The 20,957-nt window shown below is 48.9% G+C and overlaps 1 long non-coding RNA gene across 1 annotated transcript in view; it reads left to right on the forward strand.

The window, feature by feature from the left end:
• Nucleotides 1-219: 219 nt before the first annotated feature.
• Nucleotides 220-20,957, forward strand: part of LOC144673678 (uncharacterized) — a 31,607-nt gene continuing 10,869 nt past the window's right edge. Inside the window, exons 1-2 of the long non-coding RNA XR_013574403.1 lie at nt 220-328; nt 18,486-18,577. This is a non-coding gene — a long non-coding RNA (uncharacterized LOC144673678). The remainder of the gene's footprint in view (nt 329-18,485; nt 18,578-20,957) is intronic.

Consider the following 20,957-nt stretch of genomic DNA (forward strand, 5'->3'; position numbering starts at 1 on the left):
ACCAATATCAGGGTCATTTTTTTCTCGGGCCTGCTGTGTAAAATTAAAGCAAATTACTCACATTTCTTTGTGGGCTTAAGCCTTCTCCCTGGCCCAGACCCCATTGATGGGTTCCATATTTACCCATTTAGATGCTTCTGTGACTCATTATTTGACGCACTATATATACCGTGTAACTGATATTGTGTTAAATACTTTAATATTTTCTGTGTTTTCATGAAGGAACATACATGCCAGAAGAAGAGTGTATATCAATGAAAAGCTGCAAACAGTTTATAACCTATTATGTGGGGTTGTCAATATGAAATGCAAGGATCTCAATCGTGTTGTAAGTCTATAAGTTCTGTATTTTTTTTGGCAACCCATTGCAGGATAAGTGTAGAAAAGAAAATATGATTGAATAAGGCTGTTCATTTTGGTTACAAATGTGATCTGTAAAGTAAATAAGTGCTGCCAGCTTTCAGCCTTGTACGATGATGGTTTTCACCATGGTGGTCAACTCTGTTAAGCATCGCCTGGTGTGGCTCAGGGGCCTCACTGTAGCATGGCAGTCTCTGCTGCGTTTGCTGCAGAGGAAGACAGTGGGCCAAGGAGGTGCAGGATTTTCTGACCTCTGTTTTCTCTGGGCCCTTTGCTTGGCCAGCTGTGCTTTTCATTTCACCTCACCTCTTCCAATGCCCTCCCAAACAGTCAGTCTCCAGAGGTCACGGCCGTCTGTGACTGTCTCTCATTTGTCAGTGTTGATGTCCGCCATCTTCACATCTTGCTTGCAGGTATTCTTGTAGCGGAAGTATAGACGTCCAGGAGGTCGTGACCCAGTGGCCAGTAGACTGCACAGAAGGACTTTGGGTATAACGCTGTCATCCATCTGAAGAATGTGGCCAAGCCACCGCAGACATTGTTAACTTAGCAATGAATGTATGCTGATGGAATTAGCACACTCCAGAACCTCTGAGTTGTTGACCTTGTCCTGCCAAGCGATGCACCTGAGATAGAGGAGGTGGAAACTGTTCAGCCTTTTTCCTGCCTAGCAAATATTGTCTGGGTCTCACCCCTGTAGAGGAGTACGCTGAGGACACAGGCCTGGTAGACTTGTGGCTTAGTGTTCTCAGTCAGCTTGCTGTTTTTCCACACTCTCTTAAACAGCTTGGATGTAACAGCTGCAGCTTTTGCAATGCGTGTGTTGACGTCAGCATCAGACAGATTGCTGGTGATTGTGGAGCATAGATATGTGAAACAATCAAAAACCTCCCGTGTCACATTGTCGATGCTGAAAGATGGCGGATGACATCCTGGGCCATGACATTTGTCTTCCTGATGCTGATGGTCAAATCAAACTCTTTACATGTGTTAAGGGCGGGGAGAGAGATGGTGAGATAATTTTTCCCCTTTCTTCTCACCTCTGGGTTGTCCACAGCAAGATGTGTTTTAGACTGAGTATTTTTAAACCTTTTTGTGTTGTGATTTTCAGTAATAAGCATGAAGCAGGGGCTTTTGGATAAGTTTAAATCAAAAGAAAGGATAATGTTTATTTACACGATGCCCTGAAGCGTCAACGCAATGAAACACACTCACTTGTTCATGCATACAGATATACGCATGAGTAAAGATGGATTCAAGAGACAAAGCATGCATTTAGGTTATGAGCAAAGTAAAATACAAAAAGTAAGTCACGTGTCCAAATTCAGTCCTTTAAAAGTGCACGCACACTAGGCCTGGATGGGTCCCCTCTTGTAGTACTTTGGATGAATGGAATTTGGAAGCCTCTGGGTTTCCAGACAAAGCCATGGCTAAGTTTTGTAGAGGCACAGATTAATAGATGAAAACAAATTAGTCCCTCTCTTACCGCCTGGGTTGACTGGTTGTTAGGCATGGTTCTGTTTTCTTGCTGGAGGATGGTCCCTCTTGTGCTGTTGGTTTGCAAACTGATCTGTCTCCCCCTAGTTCCTGGAGTAAAAGAATTTGTGACCTGAGGTCATTTTTGGTCACTAAAATAAAAGCAAAATACTGCCGCTGCTGGAAATCTGAAATGAAACAGAAAATGCTGCAAAACTCAGCAGGTCTGGCAGCACCTGTGCAGAGTTAACGTTTTGAGCCTGGACTAGCCCACAAAAACAGGGAGATACCGTGGTCGTTGTTGCAATCGCTGAGGTCTCCCTTGTTCTTGTGGTGGTGCTGGTAGTGTGGTACAGTTCACTCAGAGTCTAAGGGCCCACTGGCATTGGGTGTGCTTGGCGGCAAGAGTGGAAAATATGGCAAGAAGACCAAAAATCGGTTTCACGACATTATGAAACCAGTTTGCCATCATACGCTCAGCCCGTTGATGGCGGGCTGCATTTTCCACCATCAGACATCAGGAACCACATTGTAATATATCTGCATATCATTATAAGGCTAGCCCGCTGGATTTGCCCCCTACGCTGGATCGTCCCCCCACATCGGCGTGATTGCACGCCAACGCGTTTCACAACTGCACATAATTGACGTACACCTGGTGAGTTGCGTTTCCCTCAGGACTTCGAGGTTTGTTTGCCTACCTTGCTTCTGGCAACACTCACAGTCATCAGCACCAGACTTCACAGGCAGCACTGCAGCTCTTTTAGGGGGGGGTTCATGGCAGTTTTCTACTTTCCAGACCAGCCATAAGGCGGGGGTGGCTTTGTATGGCTGCAGGGCAAGGGCTTGCTTGGGGAAGGGGTAGAAGTGGCCTCAGGCAAGGGAAGAGGCTGCAGGGTGAGGGCTGTACTGAGGAAAGGGGTATACCATGGTTTGTGTGGGGGCACATTTTGATCTGTGCAAGTGGCCTCAAGATGGTGAGGACTGAGGAGGCAGTCTCCAGAGGAGATGAGGCCAGATGGAGATGTGAGGGTGTGCATGAGAGAGTGATGTCCCTTGGGTTGGCAGTGAGTGAGATGCCAGTGAATGTGTGATGGACTTGAGTGTGTGAGTTTAGAGTGATGGGATGGTTGCGTTATCCTGGTTGCACAGATGAGATCATTTATCCTCTATCTGCATTGGATGGGCAATCTTTTCTGTGCCACATTGGCATTGATCACCACTGCCACCGCCTACCAAGCTTGAGTGGTAATGTTGCTGCCATCCTGCAGCCAGAGTGGTGGTAGAGGACATCATGGTGGACCTCCATGGCGTCCAAAAGGTGCTGGAGACACACGTCACTAAACCTTTCGGGGCCATGTCTTATTTGCAGCAGTCCTGGGCTGGAAGAACTGAGAGGTGTGCGCACGGCTGTACTTTAAATGTGGCGCCTGCATGATGAAGCGGCAAGGTGATGGCGTGGCGGGCTAATCGGAGCCTGCCCGTCATGGGAAACGTCTTTTTACCCAACCGCTACTGCACTTGGTATAAATCTGGGATTATTCTGCTCAAGTTGCTGTCGCAATGTGCATTTTTACATGTTGTAGTCTGGAGCTATGGGTAGTGATGGTAGAGGCTCCAACTGTTTTTCCATCACATGGTTGACTAGGAATCTCTCCTCTCCTCGCTTGCCATTGGCGTGTGTTGGAAGGATTCGCAGGTTGCTGCTCAGTCTGATTGTCGGTGTTATGAACACACCTTCCTTGGCCATCAACTCCTACAGTGGGATGCAAACCCAGAGCTTTTGGCTCAGAGGCAGGGACGCTTCCCGCTGCGCCACAAGACCTCCTCCCTTGCTATTGCACAGGGTCATGACCTTTGTATCATACATATCCTGAGGCAAGGCCCCCTCACCTCAGAGACAGTGAAGTTTGTGCAGATGCTGCAGGAATGCTGGTTTTCCATGCTTGATGAGTTCAGGCGGTATTGCATCATCACCTGGAGCTTTGCCCACGGCAAGCGAGTCAATAGCTCTGCTAAGCTCCTCCAGTGTAGGTTCGATATCCAGCTCTGCCTTGACAGTGGTGTCCAGAGCTTCCTTGGTGACAGTGTTCTCCTTACAGTACAACTCAAGGTAGTGTTTCACCCATCTCTCCAAGTGTTTATTGCAGTCGATGATTACCTCCCTGCCTTTGTTTTGAATGGAGCCGTTTTCTTTGCTGATGGACCCTGTTGCCTTCTTGATCCCTCCATAAATGCCCCTAGCACTCCCTGTCTCAAAGGACATCTGTGTATCTGGCAAAGTTGTAATCAGTGGTCGTTGGCGCACTGCCTTGCAGTCTGTTGGACTTTATTTTGAGTGGTCTTGGTGCATTCAGAGTCTTCTTGCTTGGATTTCTCTTGTAATTAATGGGAGTGGACTGCTAGGTTTCCATCACAGTGATATTAACCTCAAACTAATCAGTATTTTCCCACTCTTGTTTCCCATATGTTGGGAGTGTGGTCTTGTAGATGATGTCTCGAAGTATGTGCCATTTCGTTTCTGCACTCCTGTGTGGGAGTGCCAGAGAGTGCCTATTCAATTGAGCTGATGAACTGTTGGTTTTTATCCGTGCAGGATATGAGGCTGCCGTTGATACGAGGGCGGAATTTCAGCTTTGAATCAAAAAGCTTCAAGAGTTGCATTCTAGCCCTAATGCACACCAGGGAGTGATCTGGAGCACAGTCAGTGCTGTGGTAGCTGTGTGTGTTGAGAATGCTGTTCAGAGAATCATGTCTGGTGATGATCAGATCCAGCTGGTGCCAGTACCCTGATCTTGGATGTCTCCGAGATAATTTGTGGCATGGTTTATTCTGAAAGAGAAACTGAGGGCTTGTGGTAGCAGCAAAACTTCTCTGTCCAGTCTCATTTATCATTCCCAGGCCGTAATGTCCGAGGCAGGAGGGCCATGCCTCATGGTCCGCACCCAGACTTGCATTGAAATCCCCCAGTAGGTATGAATGTTCCGACTTGGGGATTCTGTTGATAGCAGTGTCGAGCTCCCCGTAGAACTGGTCTTTCCCTTCTGCTGTGGAGCGCTGCATTGGAGTATAGATACTCATAAGACTAAAGATAGGGCTGAAGGGTTTGCTCAATCTTCAACTAGAAATGCCGAGTGAATGATCCATCTTGGTCTCCTCTGGAGGTCCCCATCATCACAGGTGCCAGCCTCCAGCCAATTCAATTCACTCCATGTAATATCAAGAAATAGCTGAAGGCACTGGATACTGCAAAGGCTATGGGGCCAGACAATATTCTGGCAATAGTGCTGAAGACTTGTGCTCCAGAACTTACCGCACCCATAGCCAAACTGTTCCAGTACAGCTACAACACTGGTATCTACCCGGCTATGTGGAAAATTGCCCAGGTATGTCTTGCACACAAAAAGCAGGACAAATCCAACCTGGCCAATTGCTGCCCCATCAGTCTACTCCCGATCATCAGTAAAGTAATGGACAGAGTCATCAACAGTGCGATCAAGCGGCACTTGCTTAGCAATAACTTGCTCACTGATCCAGTTTGGGTTTTGCCAGGGCTACTCGACTCCTGACCTCATTACAGCCTTGGTTCAAACATGGACAAAAAGGCTGAAGCCCCGGGGTGAGGTGAGAGTGACTGCCCTTGACATCAAGGCTGCATTTGACCGAGTGTGGTATCAAGGAGCCCTAGCAAAACTGGAGTCAATGGGAATCAGGGGGAAAACTCTCCACTGGTTGGAGCCATGCCTAGCACAAAGGAAGATGGTTGTGGTTGTTGGAGGTCAGTCATCTCAGCTCCAGGACATCACTGCAGGAGTCCCTCAGGGTAGTGTCCTCGGCCCAACCATCTTTATCTGCTTCATCAATGACCTTCCTTACATCATAAGGAAGAAGTCGGGACATTTGCTGATGATTGCACGATGTTCAGCTCCATTTGCGATTCCTCAGATGTTGAAGCAGTCCATGTCCAAATGCAGCAAGACCTGGACAATATCCAGTCTTGGGTTGGCAAATGGCAGGTAACATTTGCACCACACACAAGTGTCAGGCAATGACTTTCTCCAACAAGAGAGGATTTAACCATCGTCCCTTGACATTCAATGGCATTACCATCATTGAACCCCCACTATCAACATACTGGGGGGGTTACCATTGGCCAGAAACTGAACTGGACTGGCCATATAAACACTGTGGCTCAAGAGTAGGTCAGAGGCTAGGAATCTTGCGATGAGTAACTCACCTCCTGACTCCCCAAATCTTGTCCACCATCTATAAGGCATAAGTCAGGAGTGTGATGGAATACTCTCCACTTGCCTGGATGAGTGCAGCTCCCACTACACTCAAGAAGTTTGACACCATCCATGACAAAGCAGCCTGCTTGATTGGCACCACATCCACAAACAATCACGCTCTCCACCACTGATGCACAGTAGCAGCAGCGTGTAGCATCTACAAGATGCACTGCAGGAATTCACCAAGGCTCCTTAGACAGCACCTTCCAAACCCACGACCACTACCATCTAGAAGGACAAGGGCAGCAGATAGAAGGGAACACCACCACCTGGAAATTACCCTGCAAGTCACTCACCATCCTGACTTGGAAATATATCACTGTTCCTTCACTGTCGCTGGGTCAAAACCCTGGAACTCCCTTCCTAACAGCACTGTGCGTGTACCTATACCATATGGACTGCAGCGGTTCAAGAAGGCAGCTCACCACCACCTTCTCAAGGGCAACTAGGGATGGGCAATAAATGCTGGCCCAGCCAACGAATTCCACATCCCATGAATGAATTAAAAAAAACTGGCCCTGTTTGAGCCGAGCGGATGGAGAGAGCACATTCTTAATTATTTGTGGGGGGGATTCTATCATTGAGAGTAGTGAGTTTCTTACAGTGAAGCCTTCACTTTGCTCACATGTTTCCGCTGAACTCTTTCCCTGCCGGATGAATGTGTTTTTCTTTTAGTGAGCTGCACTCAGTGAGCCTGCTCTCCTGTAGTGAAGCTATGTCAGTGTTCAGCCTATCAAGTTCCATGGCGATCACAGCTGTCTTACGTGCATTATCAACCATCCAGAAGTTGTCTGTCAGTGCTGTGCACATGGTCCTGATGTTCCAGCTTGCCAATGGATGAGCTGGCATCTTCTTTTATTTTGTTTGTTTGGAGCAATGAATTCTTTCCACTTGGTGAGCAGAGACTCGAAGCTCCAAGCACCCATTGAAGCAAATGGACCATGACGAGTCAGCACCTTATTATTTGGGGCTGTCCAACTTGAGATGGGCAATGGGTGATTAGTGGGGCATACTTGTTCCTCTCACCGTCAGAGACTGCCAGTGGCACCCATTCTCTACCCTAATCGAGTTGGGCTTATCACTTGTAACCATTGTGTCCCGTTTTGTGTTAATGATCTGCAGCGAAACTGGAGTGTCCCCTCCAGGGCACAAGCCTGGGAAGAATGAATGGAGACCCTGGGCTGCCCAAATGTCAGGGTCCCCGTCTCGACCTCTCCGGTTGAGTTCAAAGGAATGCAAAGTACTACATTTGGCACCGGCTGGGTTGCAGGAGTTGTCAGAAAGAGGACATGGGCTTCTCTCCAGATTTTTTGTCAGGGTTTCCTCCCTGAGCTTTCCGCTTTCCTGAGGTATCCACAAGGCAGTGCAGCGTTTCACCCTGGGCTGGGAATTGCGGTCTTGAGTGCCGACGTGTGCCCACATGTCTGGGGGCTTTGAGGGACCCAGTTTCCGTGTGTCACCACGAGGAGGCACAGCTGAGGACTTGCCAATGGAGAGGCTGTGAACTCACAGGGTGAGACTTACAAATTTGGCTCTGTTTTTCACATTGTTTGCTAGCTTGTGGTGTCAGTTGTAAATGAGAAGCAAACTAGCACACAAAAGTGAAAAGGATGTGAACTCACCTTCACACTAGACACATCACATTGACCTGTTGGACACACCTGTTGGACACACATGATATATACGTTCATGTTTATTGTTGTGCTCTAAAATTGCACAAAAGATGCATTTATTCAAGCACTAATAACATAAGAACTAGGAGCAGTAGAAGGCAATTCAGCCCCTCGGGCCTGCCCCACCATTCGTTACGATCATGGCTGATCTCATTTTGGCCTCAACTCCAATTTCCTGCCCTCTCCCCATAACCTTTCAACCCGTTACTAATTAAAAATCTGTCTATCTCCTCCTTAAATTTATTCAGTGTCCCGGCATCCACTGCACTCTGAGGTAGTGAATTCCACAGATTCACGACCCTTTGAGAAAATAATTCCTCCTCATCCCTGATTTAAATCTACCACCCCTTAGCCTAAAACTATGACCTCTCCTTCTAGAATGCCCCACAAGGGGAAACATCTGCTCCATGTCTACTTTGTCTAACCCCTTTAGCATCTCAATCAGAACTCCTCTCATCCTTCTAAACTCTAGCGAGTATAGGCCTACACTGCTCCTCATAAGACAAGCCCCGCATCTCTGGAATCAATCTAGTGAACCTCCTCTGAACCGCCTCCAGTGCAACTACATCCTTCTTCAAGTAAGGGGACCAAAACTGTGCACAGTACTCCAGGTGCGGTCTCACCAATGCCTTGTACAGTTGCAACAACACTTCCCAATTTTTATACTCCATTCCCTTAGCAATAACAGTTTGAGAAAACTATTTTCAGCAATAACTTCAAATAGTGCATCATGGCAATCTCGAGGCTCCATGTAGAGGGAACGTACCTGTTTTTAATTCAAAACATGGTGGCCTGAGAATTCTGAAGGGGGTATGTTGCTGTGACTCCAGTCAACCCCCTAAAGAGACAATTAAATAGTTTGTTCTGCCATTTCCTCGGGGGTTCAGTCATTTTGGTGGGAGACCAGTGGAACTTCCATGTGACATCAGGCCATGTCAGAGTGAATGTTGCCTCTTAGATCCTGATACCAAAAGGCAAATACATACAGGGCAGAATGTTCTGGCTGACGTGCGGGTGGTGGAGCCGCACGTCAGCGCTTAAAATGTCGCACGAACGTCCCGACGTCAGCGCGCGGCATCGTGATATTTAGGTGGGCGGGCGCGCTATGAAGCATGACCTACGCCTGCCATTAATTAAAGGCCTTGTTAAGGCCCTTAATTCGGCAATTGAAGCCAATTTTGAGGAGCCCATGCGATCTTTGCCTCGGCGCATGGGCCCAACGGGCAGGCGGGTAACTGATTTTTTAACAAACCTCATCCACGGGCGGGATATGTGGGCTCAGAGGGGTTGTTAATGTTTTTTCTGAAGTATTTAATGCAGAAAGTGTTTTAAACTTGCCTGTGTGATTGTTAGCAGTTCAAATCGATTTCCAGTAGCTTTCTCTGTACTGTGAAGCTTCAGCTCAGCAGTCTGCAGACAGTAATCTTTATCGGGCCTGCAGCTTTTCGAAGGCCTCCATTTAGCCTGGGTATGGGTTCTGACATCTCCACTGGAGGCAGCTCCTCTGAGGAGGAAGGGAGGGATAGAATAAGGAGGAGGCCAGGAGTGGATAATCAGCCTCCAGGGGAGCCACCTTTGGGAGGCCAGGTGCAGGCACAAGGGGTGCAGGGCCAAGAGGTTGTCCAAGGTGGAAGGGGCTGCAGAAGACGCCACTATCCTGCTGCCAGGGTTTACAGGCGGCAAAGCAGCTTCCTCAATATGACTGAGGTGCAGTGCCGAAGGAGGCTCCATCTCTCAAGGGAGACAGTCAACTATACCTGTCAGATGATTGGCCCTGAGATCTCCCCTAACTGTGTGGGGGGATACCCCATGCCAGCGGCTCTGAAGGTCACAGTTGCCCTCCACTTCTATGCACCTGGCTCCTTCCAGGACTTGGTGGGTGATCTTTGCGGTGTCTCCCAATCAGCTGTCCACACTTGTGTCAAGCAGGTTACAGACGCTCTGTTCAGACAGGCATTGAACTTCACTTCCGCTGCGACCAGGCAAGTCAGACACAGTGAGCCAGAGGATTTGCGGCCATTTCTGGCTTTCCCTGCATCCAGGGTGCTATAGACTGTACACATGTGTCCATCAAGGCGCCAGCAGGTGAGCCCGGTGCCTTGGTCAACAGGAAGGGCTTCCACTCCATGAATGTGCAGATAGTGTGTGATCTCAGGATACAGATTCTGCAAATTTGTACCCAGGCAGCTCCCACGACGCCTGCATCCTCAGACACTCCCAGGTGCCGGGGCTCTTCAGTGCTCCAGCCCGGCTGGATGGCTGGCTGCTGGGTGACAAGGGTTATCTCCTCAGAAGGTGGCTCATGACGCCTCTCCGCCATCCAATAACAGAAGCTGAGCAGCGGTACAATAGGAGCCACGCCTCCACAAGGGCTGTGGTGGAAAGAGCCATCGGTCTTCTCAAGTTGCTCTTTCACTGCCTGGACTGCTCAGGGGGCGCACTCTAGTACCCCCCAGTTCACGTCTCTGTGATAGTGATAGCATGCTGCGCTCTGCACAATCTTGCGCTGGAAAGGGGGGATGCAGTTGACGATGAAGACCTTGACGCAGTGGATGAGGCTGCACATGATGAATCCAGCAGTGGCTCAGAGGATGAGGAAGCACAGGGCGATGATGAGGGGCAGCACGCCAACCCGCTACTACACCAAGGAGGCAGGGACATCCGGGACACTTTAATCCAACGAACCTTCAGCTAGCTCCACACACATGGATCAGCAGGACCAGCATTGCCTGGCGCTTCCACACGTGGCACTTAGGTGCCACATCTTCCACCTCATTAGCTGCTGGGATAAAGGCTTAGTACAGAAATATCAGTGTCCACTCAAACACTCATGATATATATGTGAAATGTACAAATGCAGCACAAAGGAAACACCCTCAGCCATGGTCAGAAAAGTGGACTTTATTCCCACCAAAATAAACCACAAATGTCGCTCAGACGTACATAATTATATATTCCCTAATCTAGGGCCAACACAAAATCACCAGTGACAAACCCGTGGACTGCCTAACGCGCCTTATACTTACGTTTGTGGGTGCTATGTCTTGGTGCCGCCCCATCGCTCGGAGTGGCTTGTGAGACAGCCTGCTGACTCTGCTGTCCTGTTGGCCTCGATGACCTTGGCGGCCATCCTCTGGCCCGTGGAGCCTGTGACGGCCCCGCCTGGGAGGGAATGGCCAGTTCCAGAACTGGCACCTCCCCAGTTGTCGCAGCCTCAACGGATGCCATGGTCACTGGCAGAGGGGTGGAGGAGCTTCTGCCCTCATCCGGAGCGCCCTGAGAGGAGCTCGCAGCGATGACAGGCAGCTGCTGCACCAACGTGAGGTCACATTGGACCTCCCTACCCACCGCAGCTGGATGGGCACCGAGCTGGGACACTTGGTGCCCAGAACATCTCCCACATTGCGAATGACCACCTGTGGCCATTAGTACTGTGAGGGCTTGCAGGTCCGAGCGTAACCCAATCAGAAGATTCTCAATCCGATTGAAGCCCCTCTCCATGAGAGTTGCCAATCTCTCAATGGAGGAAGCCTGAAGCTCTGTCCTGAGGTTCATGCCATCACTGACACTCTGCCTGGATTCCTCCACCACAGAGACCAACTGAAGCACACCCTTATGCAACCCTGCCAGATGCTCCTGCGCACCCGGCCGCTTGTCCTGCAGCTGCTGCATGGCTGACATCTCCAGCGACACATCATCACAGCCGGACTCAGCATGTGCCTGGTCCCCTGCAGTGCTCCGGCTGCTGGCACCATCGGCACTCTCTGTCCATGCCATCTCCTCCAGCGATTGTGAAGTGCCCTCTCCACTGTGCCCTGGCACACTAGCCGACGTCATAACCCCCACCGAAGTGTTTATCGCTGCGCTGGTGCCTGGCTCGCTGAAAGGGTGTGACACAAGTTGCAAGTCTTGCCCCTCAGGTGTGGAGGGGGTGCTCTGGACGTGTTGGTGGCGGCCATGCGGTGGGGATGCTGAAATTAACAACTAGGACAGTGCATCAGTTAGCGTTCAGTCAGTAACACATTTCATCCCTTTCCCCCCCCAGCCTCATAAGTGGCTCACCCTTCAAGAACCTAAGGAGACAAACATTGGTGGGGTGGTAAAGAGTTGAGGAGGCCCAAACATTACACGCGCATACAGACAGGCTGGTCAGATGGCCTAAGGAATGCCACATGGAATGTTATGTGGATAAGTGTTCGGTTAAGCACTTGGGCAAGACAAGCAAGGTACGGGAATACATGAGTAATGGTAGGACCGTGGGAAGTCACGACGATTACAGGGACCTTGCTGGGCAGACCCGTTAAGGTAGCAGAACAGGAACATAAGGCGTTTAACAAGGTAAAAGCCAGACTTGCCTTTATTAGCTGAGGAATAGAATGTAGGAAAAGGGAGGTCATGTTGCAAGTGCAGAAAACGCTGCTGAGGCCACATCTACGCTTCTGCGTTCAGTTGTGACCTGCACTTCATGGGAGGGATGGCATTGGAGTGGGGACAGTGCAGAGGTTCCTGACCAGGACTCATGCTGGCCTGGAGAGTTGGAGTTATGAGGAAATATTGCAAACACTTGTGACATTTGCCGTGGATCACAGGAGATTGACAGGTCACATTATTGACCTTCATACCGTTATGAGGGGCATAGAATGGGTGGACAGAAGGCAACATTTCCCCTTGGCGCAGGGATGACTAACGTGGTTGCATTTATTTAAGTTGAGTGCCATGAGGTTGACAGGTGAGGTGCTGAAGACCTTTTGGACAGAGTAATGTGGGATGCACTGGCTGAAAGGGTGGTGGAGGTACAAACCCTCCTAAGGCACAATAAGTCTTTGGATGTGCAGCAGCGATGCCATGGCACGTTAGGCCATGGGGATAGTGGTCACAAATGGGATAAGGCGACTTTGGAAGGTGCTAGAAATGCACATCCTCAAGGGGCCGAGGGACCTTTGTGTATGACCCACACGTCTGACTGTATCAGTCTGTGAATGAGCAGTGTTGCAGCATTAACGATTGCAGCAACCATTAGTGCTTTGGATGGTGGGGAGACAGAGTGGATGGGACTGTGGGCCTCAAATCGTCGACAACTGCTGACCTGGCCGCCTGTGTCCTCCCCAGCTCCATGGCCTGCTCCTCATACGTGGTGTGCCACTGCAGCACGGCGTGCCCACCACCAGTCCGCTGCCGTTCCCGCATATTGCTCTCAGTTTTTGCTTGCAGAACATAGAAGAGCATTTATTGGGGATGATTGCTCATGTACTCTGCATGCGCACGCCGCACCTCAACCACAGTGGCCCATCTGAGGCCTCCAGCGGCTCCTGTCCGCACTACTGGTGATCAGTCCCCAGAAGATAGTATGGCTGGTCCCAACCCCCTCCGCCAACGGCCACCTTGGACACATTTGGCGTCCATCAGTTTGAATAACACATGGATCTTAGCGCCCATGGCAAGGAGGCGCAACTAGGTGTGGCGCCGAGGCCAGCAGATGGCTCTTGGCCACGACACCTTGAGGCTCCCCTTCCACCATCTCATCACCATCAATAAGACATGTGTTGGAGTTCTGAGTATGTGTCTAGCTGCCTCCCCTGCAGGTTGTCCCCAGACTACTCAAATGCGACAAACACCAACATATGATGCGGGGAGAACCCATCTTCTCCTCAACCACTAAGGCTGATGTAAGCATGGTCACTATCTGTTTGCCCACCCAGCATGCACCAAATGCCCAATGCAGTAATGACACTAAGACGTGGGGAGGTTGGGGGGGTGCAGTCTCAAAGGCTAAGGCTACCTGTTGGGTCAAATGCCAAGGCTGACATGGTACTCACCTTTCCAGAGCGCAGCAAATCATTGAAGCGCTTGTGACACTGCGTTCCGGTGCGTCGCACAGCATCATGAGAGCTAACAGCCTCTGCCACCTCCTGCCACGCCTGCCTAGTGACGTGGGGGGCCATCCTCCTCCCATCCTCCTCCCATCCTCCAGAAACAAGACCTCCCGATGGTTGGACACCTCTTCCAGGAGGACAGCAAGGCAGGCATCTGAGAACCGAGGGGCACAGTGGCCCCCCGCTGGCTTACCCTGCAACCTGCCCCCCTTCTCCTCCTCTGCCCTCACCTCTTGTGCTGCCCTACGAGTGGCCATGGTGAACAGCCTAAAGGAGGCTGCCTGGCCGCTCTTCATACAGATTGCCGGTTCCCCATTGGCACCGGCGGTCTGAACACACCCGGCGCCGATTTAATTTTCCTGATGAACACGGGAGTCGGAACCCCACTGGGCGGGCCTTAATTGGCCTGCCCGCGCAAAATGGCGGCGCGGCTCATTTCGGCGGCAGGGGTCGGCTGCCCGCCTGTCAAGCGCAAAATTCAGCCCACAAAGTTTAGCAGCCTCACAGAGAGTGTCAGGTTAAAAGTGCCTCATAATAAAGATACATCAGCCCAGTCAACATCTAGATAAGTTACATGCTGGGTTCTATTGAAGACTGCACTTCTGGGACATCAGAATCTGCCAATTCTCTTAACAGAATTAACAGCTGTGAATTTTCTGCAATTTCTGTTTTATTTCAGATTGTTAGCATTTGCAGACAGTCACAGTGTTGCCCCAAGCTTCACGGTAGGCTGCAGGTCTTACAAACAGCTTGCATCACTGTGTAGGTGTAGATTGTAGACTCTTCCAGTAATTGTCAGACTTTGCAGAATGCTGAGCAAATAATCAAATGACTGTACAAAATGTTGCTGGCTAGATAGCAGAGTTTTATTTGTTTAACAGCTGCGGGGGTTGGGCGGGGGGAGTCTTGAGCTGGGTCTCTTGCCACCAGGTTTCTGTTCCTCCGTTGTCAGCTCAACTTGCTTCTTCTCACCTTTGTTCACTTGGTGCTCGATCCTCTGTCACAACGTTCAATGTGCTGCTGCTTGCCACGTTGTCGTGAGTGACAACGAATGCTGTGAAGTGCTAGGTGCATTGCTACCATGATATCTAGTTCACTTTAGGAAGGTTGTCAAGGCTTTGGAGAAGGTACAGAAGAGATTTTCTAAATTAGTACCTGGGATGAGTGGCTTCATTTTCTGCAGGGACAGACTGGAGAAACTGGAGTTGTTCTCCTTAGAGCAGAAACGGGTAGGCAGAGACGGTATTGGCATTCAAGATCATGAATAGTTAGAGTAACTAAGGTGAAAATGTGGCATAAGGGCTGGTTCTTTTGCCAAGTGGCAGTAGATTTGGCAACCAGTGGACACCGATTTAAAGTGATTGGCAAAATAAATTACATGAAGAAACATTGACCTAGTCCCAGTAGCAGTGAGCGTGGAGACCCCGGAACCCTGAATGTCCGTTTTGGCTAAAAATGGCTCTGTGGGAGCCCCGGCTGATGGTCTCATTGGGACCCGTCAGCCAGTGGGGGACTTGGATTGTTTGCTCTGTACTTACCTACATTTTTGCATTGATTTTATTAACACAGTTCCCAGTACGCATAGAGCCCACTAGAAACACAACCCTTTAAATCAGGAAGATTGGCTTCACACTCTTGTCAGCCCCTGTGCTGCTAAACCAACCACCTCCCGCCCCCAGCTCACCCACCCACCTGGATTCCAAACTTCCCCACATCCCTGGTTCACTAGCCCCACCCACCTCCCAGCCTCCAAAACAACCCTGGCTCACCCATAGCTGCTCACCTCCCCCACTGCCCCCCCATCGCCCCCGCCTCCCTCACCGCCCATTACCCAAACCCCCCCAATCACTCCCACTCATACCCCAGGCTCACCCTGTGCTTCCCGTTTCCGCCTCCCACCCCCACCCCCAAGCACCACATCCACCTCCCCCACCCTCCACCCCACCCCTATCACCTCTCCCTCCTGGCATCTCCTGCTCCTTAGTTCTGCTGATGCCAGACCAAATTCGGTGGTGTCTTTGGGGGTGTGTGAGTGATTTATGGGCGTGCAGGAGGAGCGAGAGTGGCAATGGGGATGGGGCATAGTGCTGGAGACAGTGGGTGAGCCAGGGTCGTGAGATGGGGGGTGTGGCGAGGGTGGTGGAGTGGCACCGGCAAGGGAGGGAGGTTACAGGAGGGGGGTGTAGGGGGTGGTAGGGGGGTTGGAGGGGTGGCAGTTGGTGAGCAGCAAGGGGAATTGATGAGGTGGAGGGATGGTGATGACAGGAAGGGGTTGAGCAGCACAGGAATTGGCGTGTGGGGGTACCAGGGAACTTGAGGGAGCTGGAATGAAGGATACATTGAAAACACTATAAAACACTAAACTAAGGCAGGACTTAGGGCCTTCAGTTCATGAGGACAAAAAGGCTGTTGCTTCATAGCCTTGCCACTAGAGCTCCCTATTCATCTCATAAGATGAATCCAAGCTATGGCCGGGACAGGAAGTCCCCATTGCAGACGACCAAAAAGGTAAACTAGTAATGTAAAATGCAGGAAGTGGCATAACCCACAGTTTCACAGTGACCCGGGCCATTATATAAATACACCAAATTGTGGCAACGTACTGCCTTAAAAGGGTGGTGGAAGCAGATTCAATAATAACATCATTATGCATAAATACTTGAAAGGAAACGACTTTACTCTGCTATGGGGAAAGATCAAGGGACTGATATTAAGCGGGCAGTTATTTCAAAGAGCCAGCATGGCCACGATGGACCGAATGGCTTTCTTCTGTGTTCTATGAGGGAATTTTAACCATCAGAAACAGATGGGGTTGGGGTTGGGTAGGTTGATTAAATCTGAAAAATTTCGTACCCCAGCCCAACGCACCTCAAACCTGCCCATTTTCAGTTTTAATGGCCCAAGAAGCAGATTGATTATTTAAATATTATAATGAGGCTGCATGCCCCTGGTTTAATCTCCAATTTAAATTTAACCCGTAAAGCCAGCCAGCTTTACAGGGCCTCCAGAAACTAGCAGCTAGACAAAGGTGAGGAATGCTAGATGTTACAGGTAAACGTATTTCCACTTTCATGATCAGCCACCCCTCCTGTCCCATGTGATCAGACAGAATCGCTTCCCCAACTCCCCCTCCCCCAATGATTCTGATCCCTTCAGTCTGTACCCAGACTGCAGCTTCCAATCTCACCCCCAGATGACACCTCTGACCTATGCCCCCGAGGTCTCTCATCTTCCTGCCTCTGCTGACCCTTCCGATCTTTCACAACTGACCCTTCCAATCTCCCAAGTGAAGCTTCTGATCTACCTACTGAGGTGTCCCATCTCCTCCAACTGCGAAGGCCTGGAATCTCCCCCTACCTCCCTTGCACTGACCCTGCTGATCTCCACTGAGACTTCCAATGTATCTACTCAGGTCTCCCATCACCCCACCGTCCCCATGCCCCTACCAAGGCCTTCTATTTACCTCCCGGTCCCCTGAGCCTGAGGTCTCTAATCTCTCCCCCAACACCCACCGATGGCTCTGATCCCCAGCTGACACAGACTCTGATCTTCCCTGCTTGATGCCCTTGACACTGGCCTCCGATCTCACACCCAGTTCTTTCCTCTGATCTCCTTAACCTTCCTGGCCTTTCCAATTTCCCCCTCTTATGCACTCCCTGGCTGCAGCCTGGTGCTGAAGGCCTACCCACCTCAACAGCCAGCAGCCTCTCAATCTAGTTGGCTGCTGCTTGTAAATGCAGACAAGAAAAATGTTAATCAGGTTCTACTGTTAAATTTGGCAGGACATGGGGGAAACTCATTTTTCTGAGTTTCCTGCTTGCAAAACAGCCACCACCACCCAACCCCCCCACCCCGCCCCAACTCTGTTCCAACAGCTGAGCTAATATTGGTGCCTATGATTCTATACCCAGCTTTCCACAAATGCTGGTGGCCAGGGAGATACCCCTGCATTGATCAAGCAGAACTCATCAAACCATTGGATGAGTCCCATTGATGCCCTGTGGTGTAGAAATTCCTGAAGGAACACTCCCTTATCCCTCCTATATTGCTGGTCACCTTTAGGGCGGGTGCATGCAGTGTCTGCCCCCTGATGTTACACGTATCTGGACTTGCGTCTAAATTCCTGCTCTTCTGGGAGATTTCCACTAACATTATGGGAAGAGTTTCCTTGGTTTACAGATTTGAAAAGGCTTACAGATTCCTGACAAGATTTTGAAAAAGCATTTTGAGCGATTTGTTTTGCCCCTCATGCCCTCCTTAGATCCAATTTCCTTCGTATTTGCTGGCTGCTGAGTCTTGACTACTAGTTTTCACACCACCTTAGTACTAATTAGTTGATAGATTTCGTACATGCTTGTTACAAATTCATTGGTTAGGTTTTATGAATTTGATATTCAAATCAGTCAGGTGAAAGCATGATCTACGTTTTTGAATGTTATTCTCTCAAATGTGGCACTTTGAAGTATGATAGAACTTATGTCTAAATGGGAGAAAAATTAGTTGAAGTAGCGCTGCTTCTATGCAGACACGGAAGTGGTGCTATGCTAATCAGTTTCTTCCCAATTGATTGACTATTAAAGGTAAGCTCAATAGAAGATGAATTATATTGCAAGGTGTAGTTTTTTCCCAGCTTTATCCTGCAGGCGATTGCTTCATGTTCCAAGAGCCTTACCCACAAATATTCTGGATTCTATACATTTGAACTTTGCGCTGAATTGTTCATAAGTGTGTAGCTCTTTTGGTATGGTTATGTTTTGAAAAAAACCTCATGAATTATAATTGATGGATAAACTGTACACATCTCTTTCAATCAGATGCCATTGCCCATCACTTATGTAGAGTTCCTGTTGAAAGGCCCAGAAGAAGGCAAGAATCCATTTCCTTTAGGACTGTCACAGTTGCTAAGGTAGATGCTTTTAAATATAGTAACAAATCATAAATGACAATTGCCACCAAGGTTACCAGATCACCAAGATTGCAGATTATAGGCTTTGTAGAGGGCATTGACACTGAAATTACATAGTGGAGTACAAATACACAAGTGTTTCATGAGTTAATCTGAAATTCCACGGTTATTTTAGCTTATTAGAGACTTCCATTGCATTGTGAAGATGAATGCTCATTTCAGCAGTGGGTAAGTTCTGGGTTCGTTCACTTCCATTGCTTCTCCTACAGAAACTCATTCCCTTGTGTGAGACAATGCCACAATCAAATTCCCTTGAACTTGCATTTTGACTGGATAGTTGCACTGCCCAGTCCCTTTAAGACTGATGTGAGGCCATACATATCCACAATTTATAGGGAATATTGCTTGGGTATGGCCTGTTTCTACCCTGTGGGGTACATTTCTGATGTCTGCACGGCTGCCTGCCCATGCAGCTTACAGGGAATATTGGTAATGGCCCTGGCATATGTTATACTTTCTGACCACAAGTATACTCACTGTTTTTACCTTATATTCGGCGAAAGAATGGCGCCTGGTGGCTTCAGGCCAATAGAAAGGGGCAGGGCTGTGCCCACTTAGTTTCCAACACAAAATCAATTGATTTGTGAATCTTAGTCGGCAGCCTGGTAATCAATGTCCCCTCTATAAATTTTCTGTGTACTGTGCAGGCTTAAACCTCTCTGAACACTACATTTATATTTGAAAGGACGCGACTTGCATAATGTTGGAAATTTCTCCCAATGAACTGATGAAATTATGAATGACCTGTTCATTTCAATGCATGGTGAATATAATATTGCTGCAGGGCTGCTCATGTGCTTTTATAAGAGAACATTACCCGTGACCTGCCTGCCAAGAGCCTGTGAAGCTTGTTTAAATTGATTTAAGTCAGACCCAGTGGCACTAATAATGGGAAACAAATCAATGACAGAGACTTTGAGCAAGTGTTTTGTATCTGTGTTCACAGTAGAAGACACTAAAAACCTCCCAATAATAGTAGAAAATTAAGGGGCAAAAGGGAGGGAGGAACTTAGAACAATCACTATCACTAGAGAAAAAGTACTAGGACAACTAATGGGACTAAAGGCTGACAAGAGCCCTGCGCCTGAAGGCCTGCATCCTAGGATCTGAAAAGAAGCAGCTGGATGGATACTGGATGCAATGATTGGAATCTTCCAAAATTCCCTAGATTCTGGAAAGGTTTCAGCGGATTGGAAAGCCAAAAATGTAACACCCCTATTAAAGAAAGGAGGGAGACAGAAAGCAGGTAACTACAGGCCAGTTAGTCGAACATCCATCACTGGGCAAATGTTGGAATCCGTTAAGGAAGTAGGAGCAGGACAATTAGAAAATCATCATTCAGTCAAGCAGAGTCAACGTGACGATATGAAAAGGAAATTGTGTTTGACAAATTATTATTAGACTTTTTTGAGGATGTAACAAACAGGGTGGATAAAGGGGAACAACATTTTTTTCTCTACGTGAAACATACTTGTCTCATAAAATAGAGTGAGAGAATATTGCATTCATTATTGTAAACAAAGTTTTATTGGAAAACAAAGTTTTCCCATTATGGGTGTTTATTAATTTTTTTTCGTTCACGGGGTGTGGACGTCAATTGCACATCCCTAATTTCCCTTTAGAGGGTGGTGGTGAGCTGCCTTCTTGAAATGCTGCAGTCCATGTGGTGCAGTTACACCAACAGTGCTGTCAGGGAGTTCCAGGATTTGGACCCCACGACAGTGAAGGAACGGCGATATATTTCCAAGTCAGGATGGTGAGCGGCTTGGAGGGAAACTTACAGGTGGTGGTGCTCCCATCTATCTGCTGCCCTCCTCTTTCCAGGTGGAAGAGTTCACGTGTTCGGAAGGTGCTGTTGAAGGAGCCTTAGTGAGTTGCGGCAGTGCATCTTGTAGATGGTGCACACTGCTGCAACTGTGTCTGTCTGTGGTGGAGGGTGTGAATGTTTAAGCTGTTGGATGGGGTGCCAATCACCCAGGCTGCTTTGTCTTGGATGGTGTCCAGTTTCTTGAGTGTTATTGGAGCTGCACTCATCCAGGCAAAGTTCAGAATATTCCATCACACTCCTGACTTGTGCCTTGTAGATGGTGGGCATACTTTGGGGAGTTACTTTCTGTAGAATTCCCAGCCTCTGACCTGCTCTTGTAGCTACAGTATTTATATGGCTAGTCCAGTTCAGTTTCTGGTCAATGGTCACCTCCAGGATGCTGACAATGGGGTATTCAGTGACGATGGTTATATTCATGGGCCAAGGGATGATAGTTATATTCACTCTTGTTGGAGATGTTCATTGTCTGGCACTTATGTGGCACAAATATTG

Source organism: Cetorhinus maximus, chromosome 3, assembly GCF_964194155.1.
Source record: "Cetorhinus maximus chromosome 3, sCetMax3.hap1.1, whole genome shotgun sequence".
Taxonomy (NCBI): domain Eukaryota; kingdom Metazoa; phylum Chordata; class Chondrichthyes; order Lamniformes; family Cetorhinidae; genus Cetorhinus; species Cetorhinus maximus.